Below are 22,439 nucleotides of genomic sequence, written 5' to 3' on the forward strand. Positions count from 1 at the left end.
ATTGTTTTATAGAAGGTACTTCACGGAATTCAGTGCAATATTTGATACTAAAGTCCAGGAAAAGATATATACGTTGCAAATCTCCCTCCGATCTGGAAACGCCCAGAAAATATTTCTCCGTAGGAAAAATGTCACGCGCTTGTAATATCCTCGATAAATTCGGCAGAAGCTGTGTCGAGAAGAACCTGTCTGACTATAAATCTGTTATATGCGTAATAACGTGCGAGGAGATGCAAAATGCAATATCTGGGAATATGGCGGACCACAATATGAATCTACACCAAGAACTACATTCGTGCTTGAATACATTTTAATGTAGTCCTATCCATGCAGTTCATACCAAAACGTACGAAATATCTTCCAGACGTTAGATTAAGCGACTTCATTTCATTTGTACATTCTTCGTGTATCGGATGCTCAATGTACTCACAGTACAATACTTACAATCTGAAGTTCCTAACGTTTTCATCTAGAAATATTTTTGGATACCTTAGTCATTAGTAAATTGTTTTCTCCAAGAAGAATAAAAAAAGATGATAAAGTTACACTACATCTATTTACCAACAAGAGAAAAGTAAGAACTTCGATTTAGAGTGGAATTATGCGATGATTTACTGCAGAATAACATTTCGGCGGATTGAACGAAGGTCCACTTGCAAGTTTATGCCAACCTCAACGGAAGTATGCATCGCCAAGACACGACGCAAAGCCATATATGGATGTTACCCTGCTGGATATTAATATTTCTGTATAAAAGAAATCGTGAACGTATCGAAAAAATTATACAGGCAGGAAATTTCGTTATCCATCGTGGCGAAAGAAATAGTCATTTTAAGCAAAAAATTTTCAAATAGATATATAAATCATTTCGAATGATTCATTGGAGAAAACGTATGTAAATATTTACAAACGTTGCCGTTACGGAATTAATTCGTTTTTATTTATTTTTATTAGATATTTATTATTTATTTGTTTACCTATTTAAATCTGATAACAATATATTTTCAACACCTGGCAACGAATTTAAACAGTACCTAGAACATTTAGACGTACTGAAGTTAGTCACGTGCTTGTTTAAGAGCTACGGTGAACAATATTAATAATATCCTTCCCGAAGCTAAATCAGTTGTGTCCGGGTTTGCTTACAGATAAATGTTTTTTTGAGTAGGATCTGCCTTGAGCAAAGAAAAATCTTTTCTTCATTTACACAGAGGTGTTTCGCTGAAGTTAACAGCATTATGAATGGGCTTTTATTTTCATTCTGTTAAACAACAAGAAAAATACTCTTTACTACCTGTAAATATAGAGGGTGATGCACCCAAAATTTGCATCGCATAAATTACGGAAATGTGAAGTGCTACTAATGTGCTGGTCTCACAGAATGTATTTGTAGTCAGAGGCTCGTATTGTTAGAACATAAAAAGATGGCAGTAATATTTAGAAAGTGTACTTTTGTGCAAAAGTACACTTTTTAAACGTAATAATGCCCATTGACATTAACAAACTAAAAGTAGGGTACATTAGAATGTCAGTGGTGTTTGTCGCAGGCGTATAGTCCGAGTTGTTTACGGGATACCGTATTTTGAAAAGTTTCCTCACCGACACTTGTTTGTGCCATTCAACCTTATAAGTTGCTAAGTAAGATATTTACTTACAGTGTGCTTGTGTGTTCCTTGAGTGCACTGCGACTTTCTACATCTACATTTATACTTCGCAAGCCACCCAACGGTGTGTGGTGAAGGGCACTTTACGTGCCACTGTCATTACCTCCTTTTCCTGTTGCAGTCGCGTATGGTTCGCGGAAAGAATGACTGCCGGAAAGCCTCCGTGCGCGCTCGAATCTCTCTAATTTTACATTCGTGATCTCCTCGGGAGGTATAAGTACGGGGAAGCAATATAGTCGATACCTCATCCAGAAACGCACCCTCTCGAAACCTGGACAGCAAGCTACACCGCGATACAGAGCGCCTCTCTTGCAGAGTCTGCCACTTGAGTTTGCTAAAATCCGCAACGCTATCACGGTTACCAAATAACCCTGTGACGAAACGCGCCGCTCTTCTATGAATCTTCTCTATCTCCTCTGTCAACCCGACCTGGTACGGATCCCACCCTGATGAGCAATACTCAAGCATAGGTCGAACGAGTGTTTTGTAAGCCATCTCCTTTGTTGATGGACTACATTTTCTAAGGACTCTCCCAATGAATCTCAGCCTGGCACCCGCCTTACCAACAACTAATTTTATATGATCATTCCACTTCAAATCGTTCCGTACACATACTCCCAGATATTTTACAGAAGTAACTGCTACCAGTGTTTGTTCCGATATCATATAATCATACAATAAAGGATCCTTCTTTCTATGTATTCGCAATACATTACATTTGTCTATGTTAAGGGTCAGTTGCCACTCCCTGCACCAAGTGCCTATTCGCTGCAGATCTTCCTGCATTTCGCTGCAATTTTCTAATGCTGCAACTTCTCTGTATACTATAGCATCAACCGCTAAAAGCCGCATGGAACTTCCGACACTATCTACTAGGTCATTTATATATATTGTGAAAAGCAATGGTCCCATAACACTCCCCTGTGACACGCCAGAGATTACTTTAACGTCTGTAAACGTCTCTCCATTGAGAACAAAATGCTGTGTTCTGTTTGATAAAAACTCTTCAATCCAGCCACTCAGCTGGTCTGATATTCCGTAGGCTCTTACTTTGTTTATCAGGCGACAGTGCGGAACTGTATCGAACGCCTTCCAGAAGTCAAGGAAAATGGCATCTACCTGGGAGTCTGTATCTAATATTTTCTGGGTCTCATGAACAAATAAAGCGAGTTGGGTCTCACACGATCGCTGTTTCCGGAACCCATGTTGATTCCTACAGAGTAGATTCTGGGTTTCCAGAAATGACATGATATGCGAGCAAAAGACATGTTCTAAAATTCTACAACAGATCGATCTCAGAGATATAGGCCTATAGCTTTGCGCATCTGCTCGACGACCCTTCTTGAAAACTGGAACTACTTGTGCTCTTTTCCTATCATTTGGAACCTTCCTTTCCTCTGGAGACTTGCGGTACACGGCTGTTAGAAGGGGGGAAAGTTCTTTCGCGTACTCTGTGTAGAGTCGAATTGGTATCCCGTCAGCGTGTGACAGTCCAAGCAGTAGGTCGTGAAAGGGCGATGGGATTTATCCATGCAGAAAAAGCCGACGCGCTCAAGATGCATGGAGAGAGTAGGCAGAATGCCTTCGTTCTTTTACGGTGTATATGGCAGTATACCCCAATAGACGTCAACCATCTCGGCAATTATTTATCAACCTCTTCAACAGCTACGTGAAAGTGGTACACCTAGACAACATAGCAGGAGGAAAGAAGTGACGAAGAAGGGGAAGTTAATGTTCTTAACGCTGTTGCAGTTGAACCGCACGTTAGCTCCTTCGTAATCGCACGAGGAAGTGGCATGAGTCAAGCAAGTGTCCTATACATCCTCCATCGACATAGGTCCCATCCCTAGTTTCTTTCATTTTCCTTGGTGCATTTTATTCTCCATACTTACAGTTTCTAGAATTTTTTCAGTAATTCTGTAAAGACAGATCATGAGCGCTTGGCACTATCTGGATGCTCTTCAGCATACAACAGCACTGCCGCCTTAATAGTTCGGCAACATTAATCATAAACGATATTCACTCTTAAAACTGTCGTGGAAACTGTGAATGTCTCAATAAAATTACATGCAATTTTCTGATTGCTGCAACAGCAGAACACAGACTGATAGTTTTCAAGGGCACAGGTAAACAAAGGAACTATACCTGAGATAAGTGTTTGCTTACGTTTGGTATAATAGGGCAGACGTTTGTGAAACCTTTCCTCCTGACAATGGGACAGTCGTTTGTTGCATTATTACCTTGATATTACGCTAGTGACCAAAATTAAAGCGACAAACGGAAATTTTGCGAGGTTGCGTTTATTTTGCCCCAAAACAATATAAACAGATAAAGCAGAAACAATGTAAAGAATACAGAATGTAATCAACTGCAACAAGCATAACGGTAGACAAAAGTGTTCTTCGTTTTTTTTCCAACTTAACGGATTTGCACACACATTCTGACAGTTGGTTAATGTGCTCAGAATTGGGTGTGATCACCTCTGGCACCAATACATGTCTGACAGCAACGGGACATGCTGCGATTGTTGTCACAAATCTCATGTTGAGGCAATAACGCCCATTCTTCCTGCAGAGCTGCTCACAAGTCTTGGAGAATTGTTGGTGGATGCTGACGTAATCCAACCCGGCTCCCTAGTGCACCCCAGATATGCTCTACGGGATTCAAATCGGGAGGGCGAGCAGGCCACGCCATGCGTGCAATATCTTCCGTTTCGAAGAAAACATCAACCACAGGTGGTCTATGAAGTCGAGCAGTATAGTCCATCAGTACGAAGTCTGGGCCCACAACACCTCGCAACAACCGTGCATGAGATCCCAAGATCTCTGCACGGTACCCGACAGCAGTTAAATCTTGCTGATCCACCCGTACAACTTCATGAATAGGTGTTCGAGTGGTCAATATAATCCCTGCCCACATCATTATGGAACCTTCTCGATATTGGCCTCTTTCCACAATGTTTGCGTATCGAAATCGTGTTCCACATGCCCTCCAGATGCGAATCCAGCGAGAATCACTCTCCATGCCAAATCTGGACTCATCTGTCAAAAGATCATTGGCCTACTGTTCGACCTTCCAAGTGGCATGTTGACGTCTCCACTCCAGACGCTCCCTTCTGCGGAGACATGCCAGAGGTAAACAGACAGCAGGTGTCCAACAATAAAGGCCACTTTGCTGAAGCCTCCTGCATACCGTTTGCCTCGATGCAAGATGTCCTGGGGATGTCGCGAGGTCAGATGCCAATTTCAGTGCAGTACTAAGGCGGTACCGACGTGCCCTTACGGTCAAATAACAGTCCACTCTTTCTGATGTCACAAGTGGTCGGCCCTGTCCTGGTCTCCGGGATACAGTTTCGGTCTCTATAAACTGTCGCCTCATCCGAGAAACAACAGAACGATTCACATTAAGCAATCGGGCCACATAATTTTGCGACTGTCCTGCTTCCATTCTTCCTGTGGCCCTCCATAGCAGAGAGTCTGTAGGTATCTTCTCTGTGCCACACTGCACCGTCTGTGACTGTGTACACAGCGATTGTGGATATGGTACTACCCTGCAAACAATATCCAATTTGCTAGTTGCCCTGACGTCATTGTCGGCGTGGTTGCCCTTTTATCGGAATGCCATCTTCCGTGGAGAACACGATTGTAACGACATCTGTTGACAGTTTGTATGATCATACCGTGAATCAGGCACAGGACGGGGAATAGCAGTTTGTTGCATTAATTTTGGACACCAGTGTATTTGATGAAGCTACAGACATGTTATGTTGCTGAAACTGTCTTAGAAGCTACTTTCAAATTCCCCAGGAAAAAACATATAATTCAGTTATAAGAAAACGAAGTCGGTGTCGTAATTCGGAGACTATAAACAACAAAAGATACTTGCGAACGTCAGGAAATTCGCCATAATGTCCGCTACAACTCGGCGAAAACCGCACCACGACATATTTATTCATTCTGGATGTATTTAGAGTGGCCTGTCTTACCTGCCTCACCCTGTATGCTTACATTTCTCCTCTAGCCACTCTTGATTAGCCGTTTCGCATAGAGTGTCATTCTAATTTGTTTTGGAAGTTTGTATTCCCTTTCACCTGCTTCATTAGCTGCAGTTTTATATTTTATCCTTCCATGAGTTAAACTGAAAATGTCATGTGATATCGAAGGATTTCTTCTACGTCTTATCTTTTTACGTTTTTGATCTTCTGCTGGGTTCAGTATTTCATCTCTCAGAACTACCCATTCGTCTTCTACAGTATTCCTTTCCCCTGTTCCAGTCAACCGTTGCCTGACACTCGTTCCTAAACTCTCAGCAGCCTCTGGTTCTATCAATATATCCAGGTCCCTTCTCCTTAATGTCCTACCATTTTGAAACTTCTTCGGTTTCAATCTCAGTTCATAAACAATAGATTGTGGTAAGAATCCACATTGCCCCTGGGAACGTCTTACATTTCAAAATATAGTTGGGAAATCTTTCGCTTACCATCATATAATCAAACTTAAACCTTCCAGTGTCTCGAGGTCCCTTTCACGCATATAAACTTCTCTCACGATTTTTAAACAAGTGTTAAGTATGATTAAATTTTACTCCGTGCAAAATTCTACGAGGCCGATTCCTTTTCCATTACTTTCCCTTTTCCATATTGACCTATTTTTCCTCCTCTTCCTTTCTGTACAATCGAGCTCCACTCCCCCATAACAGTTAAATTTGTGTGTCCCATAAGGATCTGAATAACTTATTTTACCCTATCCCACAGTATTTCTCTTCATCATCTGCCGAGCTCGTTGGCATATAAACTGGTACTACTATGGTGGTTGTTGGCTTCGTGTCTATCTTTGCAACGAAAATGCAGCCACTGTGCTGCTCATGCTAGCTTCCCCGCATTCCTATTTTCTTATTCATTATTGGACCTACCCCCAAAATATCCCCATTTGATTTTGTATTTACAATCCTCTACTCACCTGACCAGACATCCTGTTCATTCTGGCAACGAATTTCACTAATTCCCACTATATCTATCTTCACCCTGATCATTTCTCTTCTTAATTTTTCTAAGCTACCTGCGCGATTGAGGAATGTAACTTTCCACCCTCCGACCTGTAGATTGCCGGTTTTGCTTTTCCTGATGACGATGTCCTTCAGTGTGTTTCCGCCCTGGAGATCCAAATGAGGAGCTATTATGTCTCCGGTATATTTTACCCAAGATAATGCCATCATCCTTTAGCCACATAGTAGAGCTGAATGCCGTCGGGAAAAATAACGGCTGTAATTTCCCCTTGCTTTCAGCCGTTTGCAGTACCAGCGCAAGGCCATGTTGATTTATGTTACGAGGCCAGATCACTCACTCAACAAGGCAGTTGCTCTTGCAGCTATTGAAAAGGCTGCTGCCCCTCTTCAGGAATGACACGTTTGTCTGGCCTCTCAACAGACACTCCTCCATTACGGTTACACCAGCTGTAAGACTACTTGTTTCGTTGAGGCACGCATGCCATCCTACCATGGCAGCGGCCATATACGAAGTTCTGAATTACTTTGATGCAGAAAGATCACGAAGACAACCAGTCACAGCCTCGTCAAAGACCATGAAATATGGTATGTATCAGTAATAGAGCATGGTAGGTTCTCGGCCAGGGGCAGCTGAATATGCAACCGCCCATACATCTAAATCAATTGCATGAGGTAAATTCTAGGTGACTATGGACCCTGACACCTATCACGTGTCAAATTAACCCCTAGTTCCATCACCAGCACCTGTAGGCCAAATGTATGGCATATAAAAGGCAGAGAAACTAAGCTCACCCATTCAGTGTCGCTGTACAGGAAATAATTTCAATAAGATGACTTAAAAATGGCGCGAAAATCGAGGCTCCCCTATAAAAACGGACTCTGCCATCCCTCTTCTCTCTAGGTCAATTGTGTATGTCTCATCATTAGCGCTGTGTGTACCATAGCGAAAGTATCAGCATAAAGTGCCAGCGGTGGAGCAATTCTACTTAATAATTGTGGGAAATACGAGCGTAGTTTATGCCATGAAGCACTTTGACATTAAAGTGTGTCAATGGGAAATTCGAAGGGATGCAGCTGAGTTACTGTAATTTATTGATGTCATAGCATATTCTGCAAGCACTCCAGTGGATGACTTTTCTATTCCCATTTCCAATTTTATAGTAATTTTTGGAGGATTTTTCCAAATATCCACTCTACAGCTGCACGAAAATATGAGACTGAACAACTATCACAGTACGTTATTAAAACAAACACACTGGTATCCCACAGTTTAACAATTACTGTAGAGCGTTATTTAAATGAACGGGCACATTCTCGATACATATGAAGTTTACATGGAAGTTGCCCCGTTGTGATGTCACTCTAAGGTTGCCATAGAGGAGTATGGTGCTATGAGATTATAGTAGACTTGTAAATAACAATGGAAAAATCCAAGCAGGACTGTTTCTGTGGAGACAAATGCACACAACATTGCAAAATTGGAATGTAAAAGTTTATCTCATCCCACCACCATAGCAGCAGGCATAGGATAGGAATGGTACAGGAATGAACTTTATTTGAAACAAGCAAAAAGTTTTCCACCAGGAGCAGTGCCCTCCCACACTGTAATGCACCGCCTCTCCCCACCACAGTCCAAAGTCAGACCATTTCTGCTACTGCCTTCTGTAGGTTCTTGCCATGACCACAGCTGCTCGCATCTGAGATGGCCAACAGCCAAGCAGCCACACACCTGATAGATAGCTCTACTGGAGAAAGCAAGTGAGATGCCTTTTTGGGTGCTCTTTTTTTGCGCTAGCCACCGACTGTCAAAAATCACTTACACACATGATATATGGCACCCAGCAGGGTGAAATGCGCAGGGCCACGGTGTTCACATGCTGCCGCCCATGTTGGACAACACGGTACCAGCTACGATAAGAACTGCAACTTCAGGACACATCATGCAGCCTGACTTAAGATGATGTAACCTACTTTTAATTCATGTCTCTCTAAACCCCTGAGAACATTTCCAGTAAAGAGCCGTTATTAACATTCCACATACCAGCAAAGTTCTCTTGTACAGTGGGCATTTTTTCTTACATCGACTGTACGAATAAAAATAGTTCGTCATATTGTCCACATTCTAGTGTACAGAGCTGATTTATGAGTTACGAAATCAATTTATCTCTGAACGTAATTTTTGCACTGCGATAATTCATTTTAGCGAACAAGAAAACGAATCTAGCAATCTGAGATGCGTAAGAAAATAATTATAAAACAATTTGAGAATCATGGAACAGTTCGTTGGTTATGATCGTAAAAGTAATTCCAAAAAAACTAGATTGCTAAGTTCGTATGTGTTCTGCATGGTAGCAAAGAACCACTAATAACCATGAAAATCTGATGCACAACTATATTTGTAAGCAGTGGTAAGCATACAGCATCAAACTTCCTGACGGGTCCCGAGTTCGAGTCTCGGTCCGGCACACAGTTTTAACCTGTCAGGAGGTTTCATATCAGTGCACACTCCGCTGCAGAGTGAAAATCTCATTCTGGATACAGCACCAGTTTCGCAGTATCATTTTCCAATCATTTCGTGTGCACCTAATTTCTCGTAACCTACTGTATTTTTGTGTAACACACTGCGGATAATACACAAAAACACACTTGAAGGTAGGAGTCATTTCCTGTGCCATGGAATGCAGGTGATAAATAATTCTAATTTTTCCGTGTGGACAGGTAAGCCCAGGTATTTTAAGGCTGCTACCGTTTTCTGCGGCTTTTTGCCATCGGCATAGTGGGACTGCAGCACATTTCCACATCTACTGTTATGTGGAAAGCGTTAGAGCAGTAAGGATTCTGCCATATTGGAGAGGGCAGCAGCACCTAAGACACATCGAGAACATCTTGAACTAAACAATCACGTAACCTAATTTTATCAGTATGGTCAATATGTGTTATACATTTAAGAGACTAACTCAAAAACTTTAACAGATATTGGAATGGTTTAACCAAACAATTAGTGTATTGTGACCTCAACGTGAAAAAAATAAAAGACTGTTGGATGCATAGTGAAATGAATATTGACTTTTATCTTATGTACAGTATTAAGTTGGTTGGTTGTTTGATTTGGGGGAGTGTACTAAACAACGAGGTCATCGGTCCCATCCGACTAGGGAAGGACAGCGAAGGAAGTCAGCCACGCCCTTTCAAAGGAACCATCCCGGCATTTGTCTGCAGTGATTAAGGAAAATCACGGAAAACCTAAATCAGGATGACCGGACCCGGGTTTTAACCCTCATCCTCCCGAATGCAAATCCAGTGTGCTAAACACTCCGACACGTTGCTCGGTGAATTAAGTATAATTTTTATTTTAGGTATAATGAACTTCCACACTGTTCAAAATTCAAGGTATAAACAAATTTTATTCTTTTTATTATTAATTTGTTGAAACTGTAAACGAGAAATATTTAGCCATTCTGTTGTTTTATGCACTTTAAGAAAACTGTTTTATAGAAGTAAATGTTTTCTCTTAATAATTTAATGACGTATGACATACTCCAGCTTAAAATATTTCATACTTTCCTGAATAATGTGGTTCACTGTACAGACAAGCACTATATCATCATTCATACAAAATTTTGTTTTTGTAGCTTCAATATTTTATGAGATAATAATAACTAAGTATGCGAAAACGATGATTATGGGAAACTGAAACTAAAGGCTTGCATGTGATTTTCTCCTGAATGATAACACGTCAAAACATCCAGCTCCATCATCTTGTTGATTCTGTGTCGTTTTCATCTTATTTAGTTTTCTTTCCTTTCTTTGCTTTTCTAGCCTCTTTTGTTATGCTTACTGCAGATTTTCTAGCTTCAGCAACACATTGCCAGTCCACTGATACTGGCCAACTTTTCATGTTGTCTCCAGTTTTGATTCCTAGCCTGCTCATGGTTTTTAATCTGCTAGTTACTCCATCATTAAAACAATTGTGGCGTCCATCAAGCTAATCTGAAAAGCTGAAATGCCAATAAAAACAGTTTTTGGCAAGCGTCCTCTAATGAAACTCTTTAAGCTTTCATTCGGATTCTGTGTTTGGCCATGTAAATATTTTTGCAGTAATTTAGAATCTGAAAAATCTCTATGTATTCGGGTTATTTCTACCACAACTGTTTATGGCATGGGTTACACATTCGAACGTTTTTGTCCATTTGCTTCACACCTATTATACTTGCACCATGAGGTGTTTCCTTTTAGGCAGAAGCCATTCTGTGGATGCTCATCAATGGATATTTTGCGAATTAGATTTTCTCAGATTGCTTTTGCCGCGCGGGTTAGCCGCGTGGTCTGGGGCTCCTTGTTACGGTCCGCGCTGCTGCCCCCGTCGGAGATTCGAGTCCTCCCTCGGGCATGGGTGCGTGTGTTGTCCTTAGTGTAAGTTAGTTTAAGTTAGCTTAAGCAGTGCGTAAGCTTACGGACCGATGACCTCCGCAGTTTGATCCCATAAGACCTTACCACAAATTTCCAAAAATTTCAGATTGCTTTCTTCATCTCACTAACGTTTTTGCTGTTTCTTCTTATGGGTAGACCATAATATTCTTTGAGGTTATCTATTTCTGATTTGGTGAGTCTGCTTTGTTTACCAATTGCTTTGCCGTCAGAGAGATTTTTCCTGTCATTTCCTAGCAGCATTTCCTAAAATTTGCTCCTATCTCTTCTGCACACCTCTCATACATTACATTTCTTAAATTTCAGTTTCACCGCATGGTTTAACAGTCACAACATTATTGAAGGCTTTCGAGTCACTAACAACAAGGTAGTGGCCTACTAAAAATAGCAACTGCACCCTTGCTTTCCAGACTACCATTGAAACGGTCAAAGTTTTTGTCACATTTGTGGTCATTTACCCTACTGGCACAACCTTAGCAGTATTTGGTCAGACCTCACCCGTATCTACAGAGGCAACTGTGACAATTTCATTCAGCGATGTATGTCCTCTCTCCTGCCAGGAACCGTTCTATGCAGCAACAATATCAGTAGATTAACAAATGTCTACAGTTTCTTTCGTTTTCCTCTGCATAAATGCTGCACTAACTGCTGTTGGGGAATCATGCAAACCTCTCTAAATTGACAGGTGGCAGGGGAGATCAATTACACCACCGAATACCCTGGCTGTTTTTCTTCCCTTTCCAATATACCTCACGGCATAAGTAAGGAAAATATTCACTTCAATATATTTTGTGCATGTTATAGGAGATGGCACTGTACATTTCGTTACTTTACAAACTTGACATTCCACTAAAATGTCTCACTTATGACCTCAATAAACTATTACAGTATCGACACTTAGCAACAGACGAAAGGAGTTCCGAATGCTTTCACTTACTAATTAAAATGTAACCGTTATTTTCACTATTTAGAGCACCAGTATCTTGTTCATTTTCGGTAAGATGTTTCAACTTGGGTTTTGAAGCACTGCCTGGCGAACTTGCTTTGCTGCTACGTAACAGTTTCTTCATTTTTACAATTTCCAACAACACACTCGAGTTGGTTACCATAAAATTTACGACTTCAGTTAAAATTCCTCGTTTTTGGCATTTTATCATGCAGAATGGCTGAGATTCGCAGTAACAACACAAGTTTACAACAATAACGTACGCGAAAAACACAAGTAAACGCAAGTAATCTATTTGTATCGATAGAAAGATCGCCTGCTATAAACCCTTCTCATAGTAAAAATGATATATTCTTCAAGGATTTTACACAAGCGAGTTTCAATGGAAACAGCGACACCAAACTAAATGAGTAACTGTACTCAAGGTTTTGTGTTTGAGAGTAGCGTTACAGCTGGGCATTCGCTCCCCACATCTGCTTTAGAAAGCGATTTGAACACGATAAAGATGAGGTACTGCAAATAAAGTACAAATGTTTTTAGAATCGAATCACAGAATTTTATTACATAAAAAATCAAATTTTCTAAGCCCTCCTGACGTCCAGATCCCCTTAACCAAAATGATGTAGCGAGAACGTGATCACATTACAGGCATATAAATGTTCTAGTGTTCAGTTCAGTTTTATTTTACTAGGCGATTCCTCAGATAAAATGTAATTACTGACAAACAGCATTACCAGGAACAACAGCAAGTGGATCATGAAAGATGCTTTTGCTTTTTTTAAATAAAGTACATTTCTCTGCCATCTGTAGCCAATGCCTGTATTGGTGCTGGTGGTGGCGGCAGTGGTGGTTGGGGGTAGGTGTGTTTGGCTAATTGTTTACAATGCAATTTGGTGATGTGTGCATATTTCTCTGTAGAAACGATCCCACTTTGTTGATGTCTATAGTTATTTACAAATTTACTGTAATCTCATAGCATCATACACCTGTAATGCAGCATTTTAGTTACCCCACACATGGACGAATTTCTTGTAGACTTGGTGTGTATCAAGAGTGTATTCGTTTGTTTAAATAATGCACTGCAGTAATTGCTGAACGATGGGATATTCGGCAGTCGGCTTGTTTCAGTAATGCACTGTAGTAATTGTTCAAATAACTTACGGGTTTGCTGCCGGGTGACATCGTCGACCACCGCGGTAGTCGACCACGTCACCCGGCACCAAACCCGTAAGTTATCTGAACATTCAATTCGCCGGGAAAAGTTAAGGTCTCACTGTAGTAATTGTTCAGTCTCATATGTGTGTGCATCCTTATAGTGGGAACTTGCTGAAAATCATCCCAAAATTACCGTAAAGTTGTAAATAGCAATGTGAGAGGTAACGGGCGAGTTGTGGCGCCCTGGGAATATTCTATGTTCAGAGTTTGCGTGGCTGTGCTGGGACCTCTCGGATGGCCACGGCTCGTCGGCAGCCACGTGGTGCCGAACGTTAGCTGGGGTTCAGGGAGTGCGTGGCTCGGTATTCCATGTCGACGCTGTGACAAGGAGTGTGCTTTGTATCGATGAAGGAGATTTGTATGCCGGTAGTGCCAAAGATGGTGGACTTAGTGAGACCATAATGGCAGACATTTCGCAGTTCGTATAGAAATTAATAATAGCCAGGGGAATCATGATACCTCAAAAAGAAACATGTAAATTACCATCATTTGCACGGAAATTCTGATGGTGTAATCAGATTTTCAATATCTTTATTAGTTAAAAGTTTAGTATCTGACGATAAATTATACAAGTAACACCGAGCAACGAATTTCCAAAATCTAAACGGTTCATCCGATTTTGTCGCTCCGCGTGTCTTTAGAAAGCTATTAGCGTAAACCTAAATTGGTATAAATTACAGGCATGTAACTTGAATAGTACATGAGTTATTGGAGGTCAAAGAGGTCGATTACTATCGATCGCGTCAGGCCATAAGTATTTCACAGTTACACGAAAAAACGGTAGCAGCATGCTTATAAATATATTTATTCATCTATGTCCTCGTTTATATCCGATATATACTATTCATGAAGAAATTGGTTAAATATTTGCTGTGTTTTATAAAGCACCGAGACAGTGGGCTACTGGCCTATATTTTGTTCTTTTCCATTGATATATGTTTACTTAATTTGTTTATGTATTTAATAATGTGTGTTAGGGCGTGTTTATGGTCCAGCCGTAGGAATATTTATTTAATTTCAAGTTATTTAAATGTAAATCGAGTATTTCGAATGTGTTTCATTATGAAACTTCCTGGCAGATTAAAACTGTGTGCCCGACCGAGACTCGAACTCGGGACCTTTGCCTTTCGCGGGCAAGTGCTCTACCAACTGAGCTACCGAAGCACGACTCACGCCCAGTACCCACAGCTTTACTTTTGCCAGCACCTCGTCTCCTACCTTCCAAACTTTACAGAAGCTCTCCTGCGAACCTTGCAGAACTAGCACTCCTGAAAGAAAGGATATTGCGGAGACATGGCTTAGCCACAGCCTATGAGATGTTTCCAGAATGAGATTTTCACTCTGCAGCGGAGTGTGCGCTGATATGAAATTTCCTGGCAGATTAAAACTGTGTGCCCGACCGAGACTCGAACTCGGGACCTCGGTCGGGCACACAGTTTTAATCTGCCAGGAAGTTTCATATCAGCGCACACTCCGCTGCAGACTGAAAATCTCATTCTGGTGTTTCATTATGTTTGTGAGTGTGCGTTGGCTTGAAGACAGGGCAGGAGCGCTCTAGCCAATCACAGCGATCGTTCCAAAAAGGACACGTAGAGAGACTGTATGGAAGTGGGCAGGAGCATCGTTTCCGGAGAGGACAAGGGAGTGCCGAACAGGGCGGCGGTGGATAGTACGGCACAGGACACGGGAAGTGCTGGACGCGACGGCGCGACGGACGTACGGTCGCGGCAGAGACTTGGAGAGTGTGGAAAGGTTTGCGCGTGGTCGCAAGAGATAGAAATACTTCGGAGTGCCGACTTGTGAGCTTGTGAGATTTCCGTGGTTTCTACAGTGAAGACATAGTATGCGTTTGGAAGCGAATATCTCGCGAGCTGTGTTGTCGTTTATAACTAATTACGTGCAGTAGGAATTTATTGTTTTCCTGTTATTCAACTTATATTTTATTTAATTGCTGGGCCATCGACACCAATAAGTGTTTTCAGAAATCTACCACATTCTCAAAAGTACTTCTACTATCATACTCATCATTTAAAGTCGTTAAGATAGCATCTGAAGATTTTATTGAACTGCAATCTTTCATTTATAAAATTCGCAATTGCCGAGTGATAGGAAGCTTCTACCATTCGATTCATGTATATATTAATATTGTATACTGTAGACTCAACAGTATTTGGCTTGTAATGCGGCAACTACGTATCCCAGCCACTAGACAACGAAATAAGCCAAAACTTTTAATATTTCATCACTGAGTCAGAGGGTACGTAGTTGAGGGCCACCACACTCAACATTTCATTTATTATTGAAAGCCTGCAAATTGGAGGTGGTAATAAATTGGATTGCTTGCAGCAACACTATGAAGTCATTGAATTATAATAATTGGGTCAGATCCATCGAATTTTCCTTTGAGACACTGTAATGTCAAAGTGTCCTACATCGTAAATTATTGTTATATTTCCCTACATTTTTAAGCATCTCTTTCCTGTTGCTGGTGATTCATATTGATCCTTTTACTATATGGACTGGCTAAGTTACAACATTTCGATTTCCGACTAATCTTTACTATGTGCAACTGATAAAGTCTCTCACCTGGCAGATATATAGAAGTTAGGTCATAATTTAAATCGCGTGAATACGTACACGGCAGTAATGACTAGTCACACAGAAGTGGCTGAGAGAGAGAAGTGGGACAGGAGGTGCTGGAGGATGGGCACACTTTATTTATGTACTATTACTTAATCACCCTGTTTGCTTAGATGAGTGGTGGGTGGGAGGTTGATCTTGATTTTTGTTTCCCATACAGGTACAGTGGATGGGTGACCTCCTTTCCATGCCATTTTTATATAATACAAATGGTCTTCAGGTATGGGCAGCTGATGGGAGTTATCTTGACATGTGATATGTATCAGATTACATAGTGACTTCACCATGAAATTGTCTACATCTACATCTACATCTACATCCATACTCCGCAAGCCACCTGACGGTGTGTGGCTGAGGGTACCTTGAGTACCTCTATTGGTTCTCCCTTCTATTCCAGTCTCGTTTTGTTCGTGTAAAGAAAGATTGTCGGTATGCCTCTGTGTGGGGTCTAATCTCTCTGATTTTATCCTCATGGTCTCTTCGCGAGATATACGTAGGGGTGAGCAATATACTGCTTGACACCTCGGTGAAAATATGTTCTCGAAACTTCAACAAAAGCCCGTACCGAGCTACTGAGCGTCTCTCCTGCAGAGTCGTCCACTGGAGATTATCTATCGTCTCCGTAACGCTTTCGCGATTACTAAATGATCCTGTAACGAAGCGCGCTGCTTTCCGTTGGATCTTCTCTATCTCTTCTATCAACCCTATCTGGTACGGATCCCACACTGGTGAGCAATATTCAAGCAGTGGGTGAAAAAGTGTACTGTAACCTACTATTACTATTCTATTATTGTCCTAGGGATATGGAGAGTGACCTTGACTCAGATCATTATCAGGGTGAGGATCACTTCTGATCAATAACTAGTGCTGGTTGCCTATCCAACAGCCCAGTACTGGCCTTCCTATACTACTTGTATTGATTAGAACGCACCTAAATGCTTGCTTGTGGGAGCTTTAGTCGCTGAGGACACTTTCTCAATCCTTATGATATTAATGTGCGATGATTTCTCTGTAGAATATCTAATTAAGTCTTTCAGCAATATCTGCGTGACTCTCAAGCTCGAGATCTGTCATTCTTCGGGTTCTAAACATATGAATCTCTTTCTGGTAATATCTACCAGTGTGCTAGTGAATGAAATTTATACAGTCGCTCCCTGTCTAGGAAGGCCACTGGCTGGTGGCAGTGGCAGTTGCACAGCACTGCAGTCCTCTCACAAGCACTCTCTTTCCACCACTGGGTCTTTCACGTTTCATAGTGGCAACATTTCTCATGACAACATGTAAGTGTTCATCTGTATTGAACGAGTGGTGGTGCATCGTTCAAAACACTCACCACGTTTTCGGCAGGAGCGAGGTAGAAACCCGTTTTGTCAACCTCATTTACATTTACCGTTATTTTCTAGACACACTTGAAGAAAAATTTGGGATTACTTCTTCAAGGTTACCTCTAATTTCTTCCGATATACATGTCCAACTTTATGAGTGATGTTTCTTATTATCTTTTGGATTGTAGTCTAACAATTTTTCATTACATTTTCCGACAGTCGTTTGAGCCGTTGAATGAATCCAATCACTACCAATAAGTGACGATATGGATTGGCCAAGTTACAATTTTTCGATTTCCGACTCATCTTCGCCACGTGCAACTGATGAAGTCTTTCATCTGACAGCTGTCTAAAAGTTGGGTCATATAATTTAAATCGCGTGAGTACGTACGACCGAGACATTGTGCATTAATCCCATTTACCAGCGCAAGACACAATGCAGGGCTTTCCCTAGCTGCTCATCCCTTAGTTAATACAAACAGAGCGTACTACATTGGTGTACTGTTTTGTAAGAACGTGGCTTTCTACACAGGACGGTGGGAAGTGTCCAAAGGAGCTTACCATCCGAAGTCAAAATGACATCAAGACATCTAATAGAGTGGCAAAATTATTTTTAACTTACTCTGATACATTTATACGAAATAGTAAATGTTTCTACATCTACATCTACATTTATACTCCGCAAGCCACCCAACGGTGTGTGGCGGAGGGCACTTTACGTGACACTGTCATTACCTCCCTTTCCTGTTCCAGTCGCGTATGGTTCGCGGGAAGAACGACTGTCTGAAAGCCTCCGTGCGCGCTCTAATCTCTCTAATTTTACATTCGTGATCTCCTCGGGAGGTATAAGTAGGGGGAAGCAATATATTCGATACCTCATCCAGAAACGCACCCTCTCGAAACCTGGCGAGCAAGCTACACCGCGATGCAGAGCGCCTCTCTTGCAGAGTCTGCCACTTGAGTTTATTAAACATCTCCGTAACGCTATCACGGTTACCAAATAACCCTGTGATGAAACGCGCCGCTCTTCTTTGGATCTTCTCTATCTCCTCCGTCAACCCGATCTGGTACGGATCCCACACTGATGAGCAATACTCAAGTATAGGTCGAACGAGTGTTTTGTAAGCCACCTCCTTTGTTGATGGACTACATTTTCTAAGCACTCTCCCAATGAATCTCAACCTGGTACCCGCCTTACCAACAATTAATTTTATATGATCATTCCACTTCAAATCGTTCCGCACGCATACTCCCAGATATTTTACAGAAGTAACTGCTACCAGTGTTTGTTCCGCTATCATATAAACACACAATAAAGGATCCTTCTTTCTATGTATTCGCAACACATTACATTTGTCTATGTTAAGGGACAGAGACTATGAGTCTTCACGCACATTTTGTCTGATATTTCGGCATGTATGCGTAGTTTCCGTTTTACAATGTGTTTCAATAAGTTAACAATGAGCTCGAAGTCTGAGTAGCCAAAACATAAGTAGAACAATTACGCAACTTCGTAAAAGTAGCTACACTGAAATCTGCACATAATCTGTAACGCTCATCATTCGAGATGTGTTTAGGTCACAAGGAAAACTTGATGTCGTATTGGAGAACTGATAATCTAAATTACAGGATTCCATACTCTAGTTAGTTAGTTAGTCAGTCAGTCAAATGTTCGACAGATTATATGAACGACTTTTTTGTCCAAGTTACGTGGAACAAGTCAATTCGGAGGATACGTATTTATGTTTAGTTTTGATATTAATGAACACATATATACTCATGTAACTATGAGTACATTTTTACATGCTACCGGATTTCAAATAAAAATTCGTCTATGGAACAGAAAGAGTTTTCCATAAGAAATGATTTTAGGTTAGGTTTAAAATTTGCTTTGCTAGCTGTGAAATACTTTACGTAATTAGGTAGATTACCAAATTCCTTTGTCAGCTACTTACAGTTTTGATAATGGATAATAAAGCTCATTTTTTCTTCTAGTGTTGTAAGTATGAATTTTACAATTCTTATCTAATTGTGTCTGATTTCACTGTCAAATATATATCTAATGTCCCTTCTATGAGTCTTCACGCACATTTTGTCTGATATTTCGGCATGTATGCGTAGTTTCCGTTTTACAATGTGTAGCTAGAGGAACACCAGCAAATAATACTTAAGCGACACCCAATGTCGACGGAAAAAGTTCTGGAATGGGCACGTAAAATTCGGCTTTAAAAATGATTTTGGTCGCAATAGGAAACAAACTGACATTTTCCGTCGGTACTGAAAGACTTGATGAGCAGTATTTGTTTGGGATGACTCCAGCTGTACTTTGAAAAAACGTAATTTCAGATACATAAAGAAACATCAGAGAAAATGAGCGTAACGGCTGTTGGGTGGCGGGTCCTATATATGTCGTGAAGACTAACTTAAAATGCCTATCTACTTCAAGAAGTACCTAAAAGATGTCTACAGGAGAACTCTACGTATTATTCTTACTCCTCGTTTTTGTGCAGACAAAACTTTCTTCCTAAAATTATGAGTTACCTCAGAAAATTATTCTATAAGACGTGATTGAGTGGAAATAGGAAAAATCTGTTAGGAGGGTGATCCGCTTATTTCCAGCACTAGCAATTACACCTTCTGATCAAAAGTATCCATACACGTATTAGTGGAGATTAACACTGGGTGTGTTAACACTTCGCCTTTATGACGGTTTGAACTCTGCTAGCGACACTTTCAATGAGGTGTCTGAATGTCTGTGAAGGAATGGCAGCCAATTCTTCTTCAACAGCCGAAACCAGAGACAGCAGTGATATTGGATGTTAGAGTGAAGTCGCCGTTCAGACTCATCGGAGGGTTCAGGTATCGACTCTTGGCAGTCCAGTACATTTCATGGACGTTATCGTCCACAAACCACTGCTTCATAGATATTGATTTATGACAGGGTGCCTTGCCATGCTGATACTCACACACATTGAAGTTTTCCTCTACTGCATGAACTACACAATGCTGTAAAGTGTGTTCATATACTTCAGAATTTAGAGTTTTCATAAGCGCAATACGGTGACACACCCAAATTACGACCTACAGCCCCACACCGTAACACCATTTTCTCCACACTTAATTGCTGCCAGTAGACCTGATGACAGGTAACGTTCTCCAGGCATTCCCCAATCCCAAACTCTTCCTCCGGATTGCTAGAGGATATAGTGTGATTCTTAACATCAAATCACTCGTTTCCACACATCCACTGTCCAGAGACGTCGCCCTTTACGCCACATCTAGCATTTATGAACGCTGACTTCATGAATGTGCGGCTTTTGACGATATACTCGATCATTATACCGTTGTACCCCAATCTTTTTAATTCCCAACACAGATTCATTGTGTTATCTGGACTGGTGGTAGCACATTGGAACACGTGAGTGATTTATTCCACTTATTTCATGTGACTTTTTACAACCATCCTCTCAATGCACAAACATCACCGTCTGTCAGTACATAAGGTCTGCCAGGTTTTGGTTTAGCTTTGGTTGTTTCATCACGTTTCCACTTCACAGTCACATCATCAACAGTCGTCTTGGGCAGCTTTAGCAGGGTTGAAATGTCTCCGATGGATTTGTTTCGCAGGTGATATTAAATGACCAGTCCACATAGAAATAATGGATTCTCCTGACTAGCTCATTCTGCTGTTACTATTACGCTATTGACAACACAATACTCCCCACCTCCATTTATACTGGTGGGTCCACTTTCCGTGACGTCTAGTGATCAGGATGTTTTTGATAGAAGTGTGTGTACAAAAAGTAGCAGTATCTGATTTTAATTGTTTAAGTATTCACCTACGTGTACACATAAAAATTTTGAGCATTCTACTCTGTTTAATGACTCCTTTTAATGTACCACACCAGTTAATAATAATGGGGAAAAGCTGGTTCCAGCACATTCTGCACTGTTGCCAGATCTCTGACAAGGTCAACCTGAAAGTCACCACATCCTTTTGTGCCCTCCCTCACTGGTCTGGCCCAATTTGGTAACAAACAATGCTGGAAAGGCAAAGGTGCATTATACTATTGGTTGGTGATTAATGTGCAGCCTGCATGATTGCAAGACTTATCTAGATCTACTCCAAAACATTGGTGGTTAGACAGTGCCCAAGTTCAGCACCCCTATTTAGTATGATTTAAAAGCAGAACTGCACTGGGAGTTACACTGACTCTCTATATTATTACAATAGGGGAGACCTTTTTTTACATTATGCCTCATTTTGGCAACTAAAATGTTTAACAAGCATCTCTTGAGACAATTGCAAAGCCTTGATTATATGATACATATTAAACATGGTGTTTCACTTTAGCTGTTATATTGAATGGATGTGATTGGGAAATAAAGGTGAATTTATAGAAGTCTTCATTATACGAGGCAATTAAATAAATAAATAAAAATAAAAGAAACTGGTCAGCGGCTCACATCCCTCAACTTGGCTCGACAGGAAAAGAATTTCATAAATTGAGCAAGTCAATATCGCATTGGTCCACCTATGGACCTTGTGCAGGCATTCGTTGATAGAGTGGTTGGACGTCCTCATGAGGGATAGCGTGACAAATTGTGCTGAATTGCCGCTTAAGATCGTCAAAATTCCATGACGGTTGGAGGACCCTGCCCATAACGTTGTAAACATTCTCAATTTGGCGGGATCAGGTAACCTTACTGGCCAAGGTAGGGTTTGGAAAGCACAAAGACAAACAGTAGAAACACACGCATATGTAAGCAGGCATTATCTTGCTGAAATGTAAGCCCAGAATTGCTTGCCATGATTACGAGTAACAAAACAGGGCGCAGAATACCGTTGACATAACGCTGCACTGTAAGGGTGCCGCAGGTGATAACGAAATGGGTCTTGCTATGAAATGAAGTGGTACCCTAGACTATCACTATTGGCTGTCAGGCCAAATGACAGGTGAAAGTTTGGTATCCAGTATCCGCTGGTCGTTGATGCTCAGTTGGAAGTGGGGCTCCTCACTGAAGAGAATTCTAGTCCAGTCATTGGGGCTCCAGGTGCTGACAACCAGGGAAGATTTGTTCTGAGACACACCAGACAGCAGTGGATATCAACATGAATGTTATGTGCCATATAGCCCGGCAACCAGGAGTGATAGTTTGGGGAGCCAGATCATTTCACAGCAGGACCCCTTTGGTTGTCATTCGCAGCAGTCTTAC

At 41.2% G+C, this 22,439-nt stretch overlaps 1 protein-coding gene across 1 annotated transcript in view; it reads right to left on the reverse strand.

The window, feature by feature from the left end:
- LOC126249396 (glutamate receptor ionotropic, NMDA 3A-like) overlaps positions 1 to 22,439 on the reverse strand; it is a 128,434-nt gene that overhangs the window by 29,745 nt on the left and 76,250 nt on the right. The gene's annotated exons all lie outside the window — the stretch shown is intronic.

Source organism: Schistocerca nitens, chromosome 3 (genome assembly GCF_023898315.1).
Source record: "Schistocerca nitens isolate TAMUIC-IGC-003100 chromosome 3, iqSchNite1.1, whole genome shotgun sequence".
Classification (NCBI taxonomy): Eukaryota; Metazoa; Arthropoda; class Insecta; order Orthoptera; family Acrididae; genus Schistocerca; species Schistocerca nitens.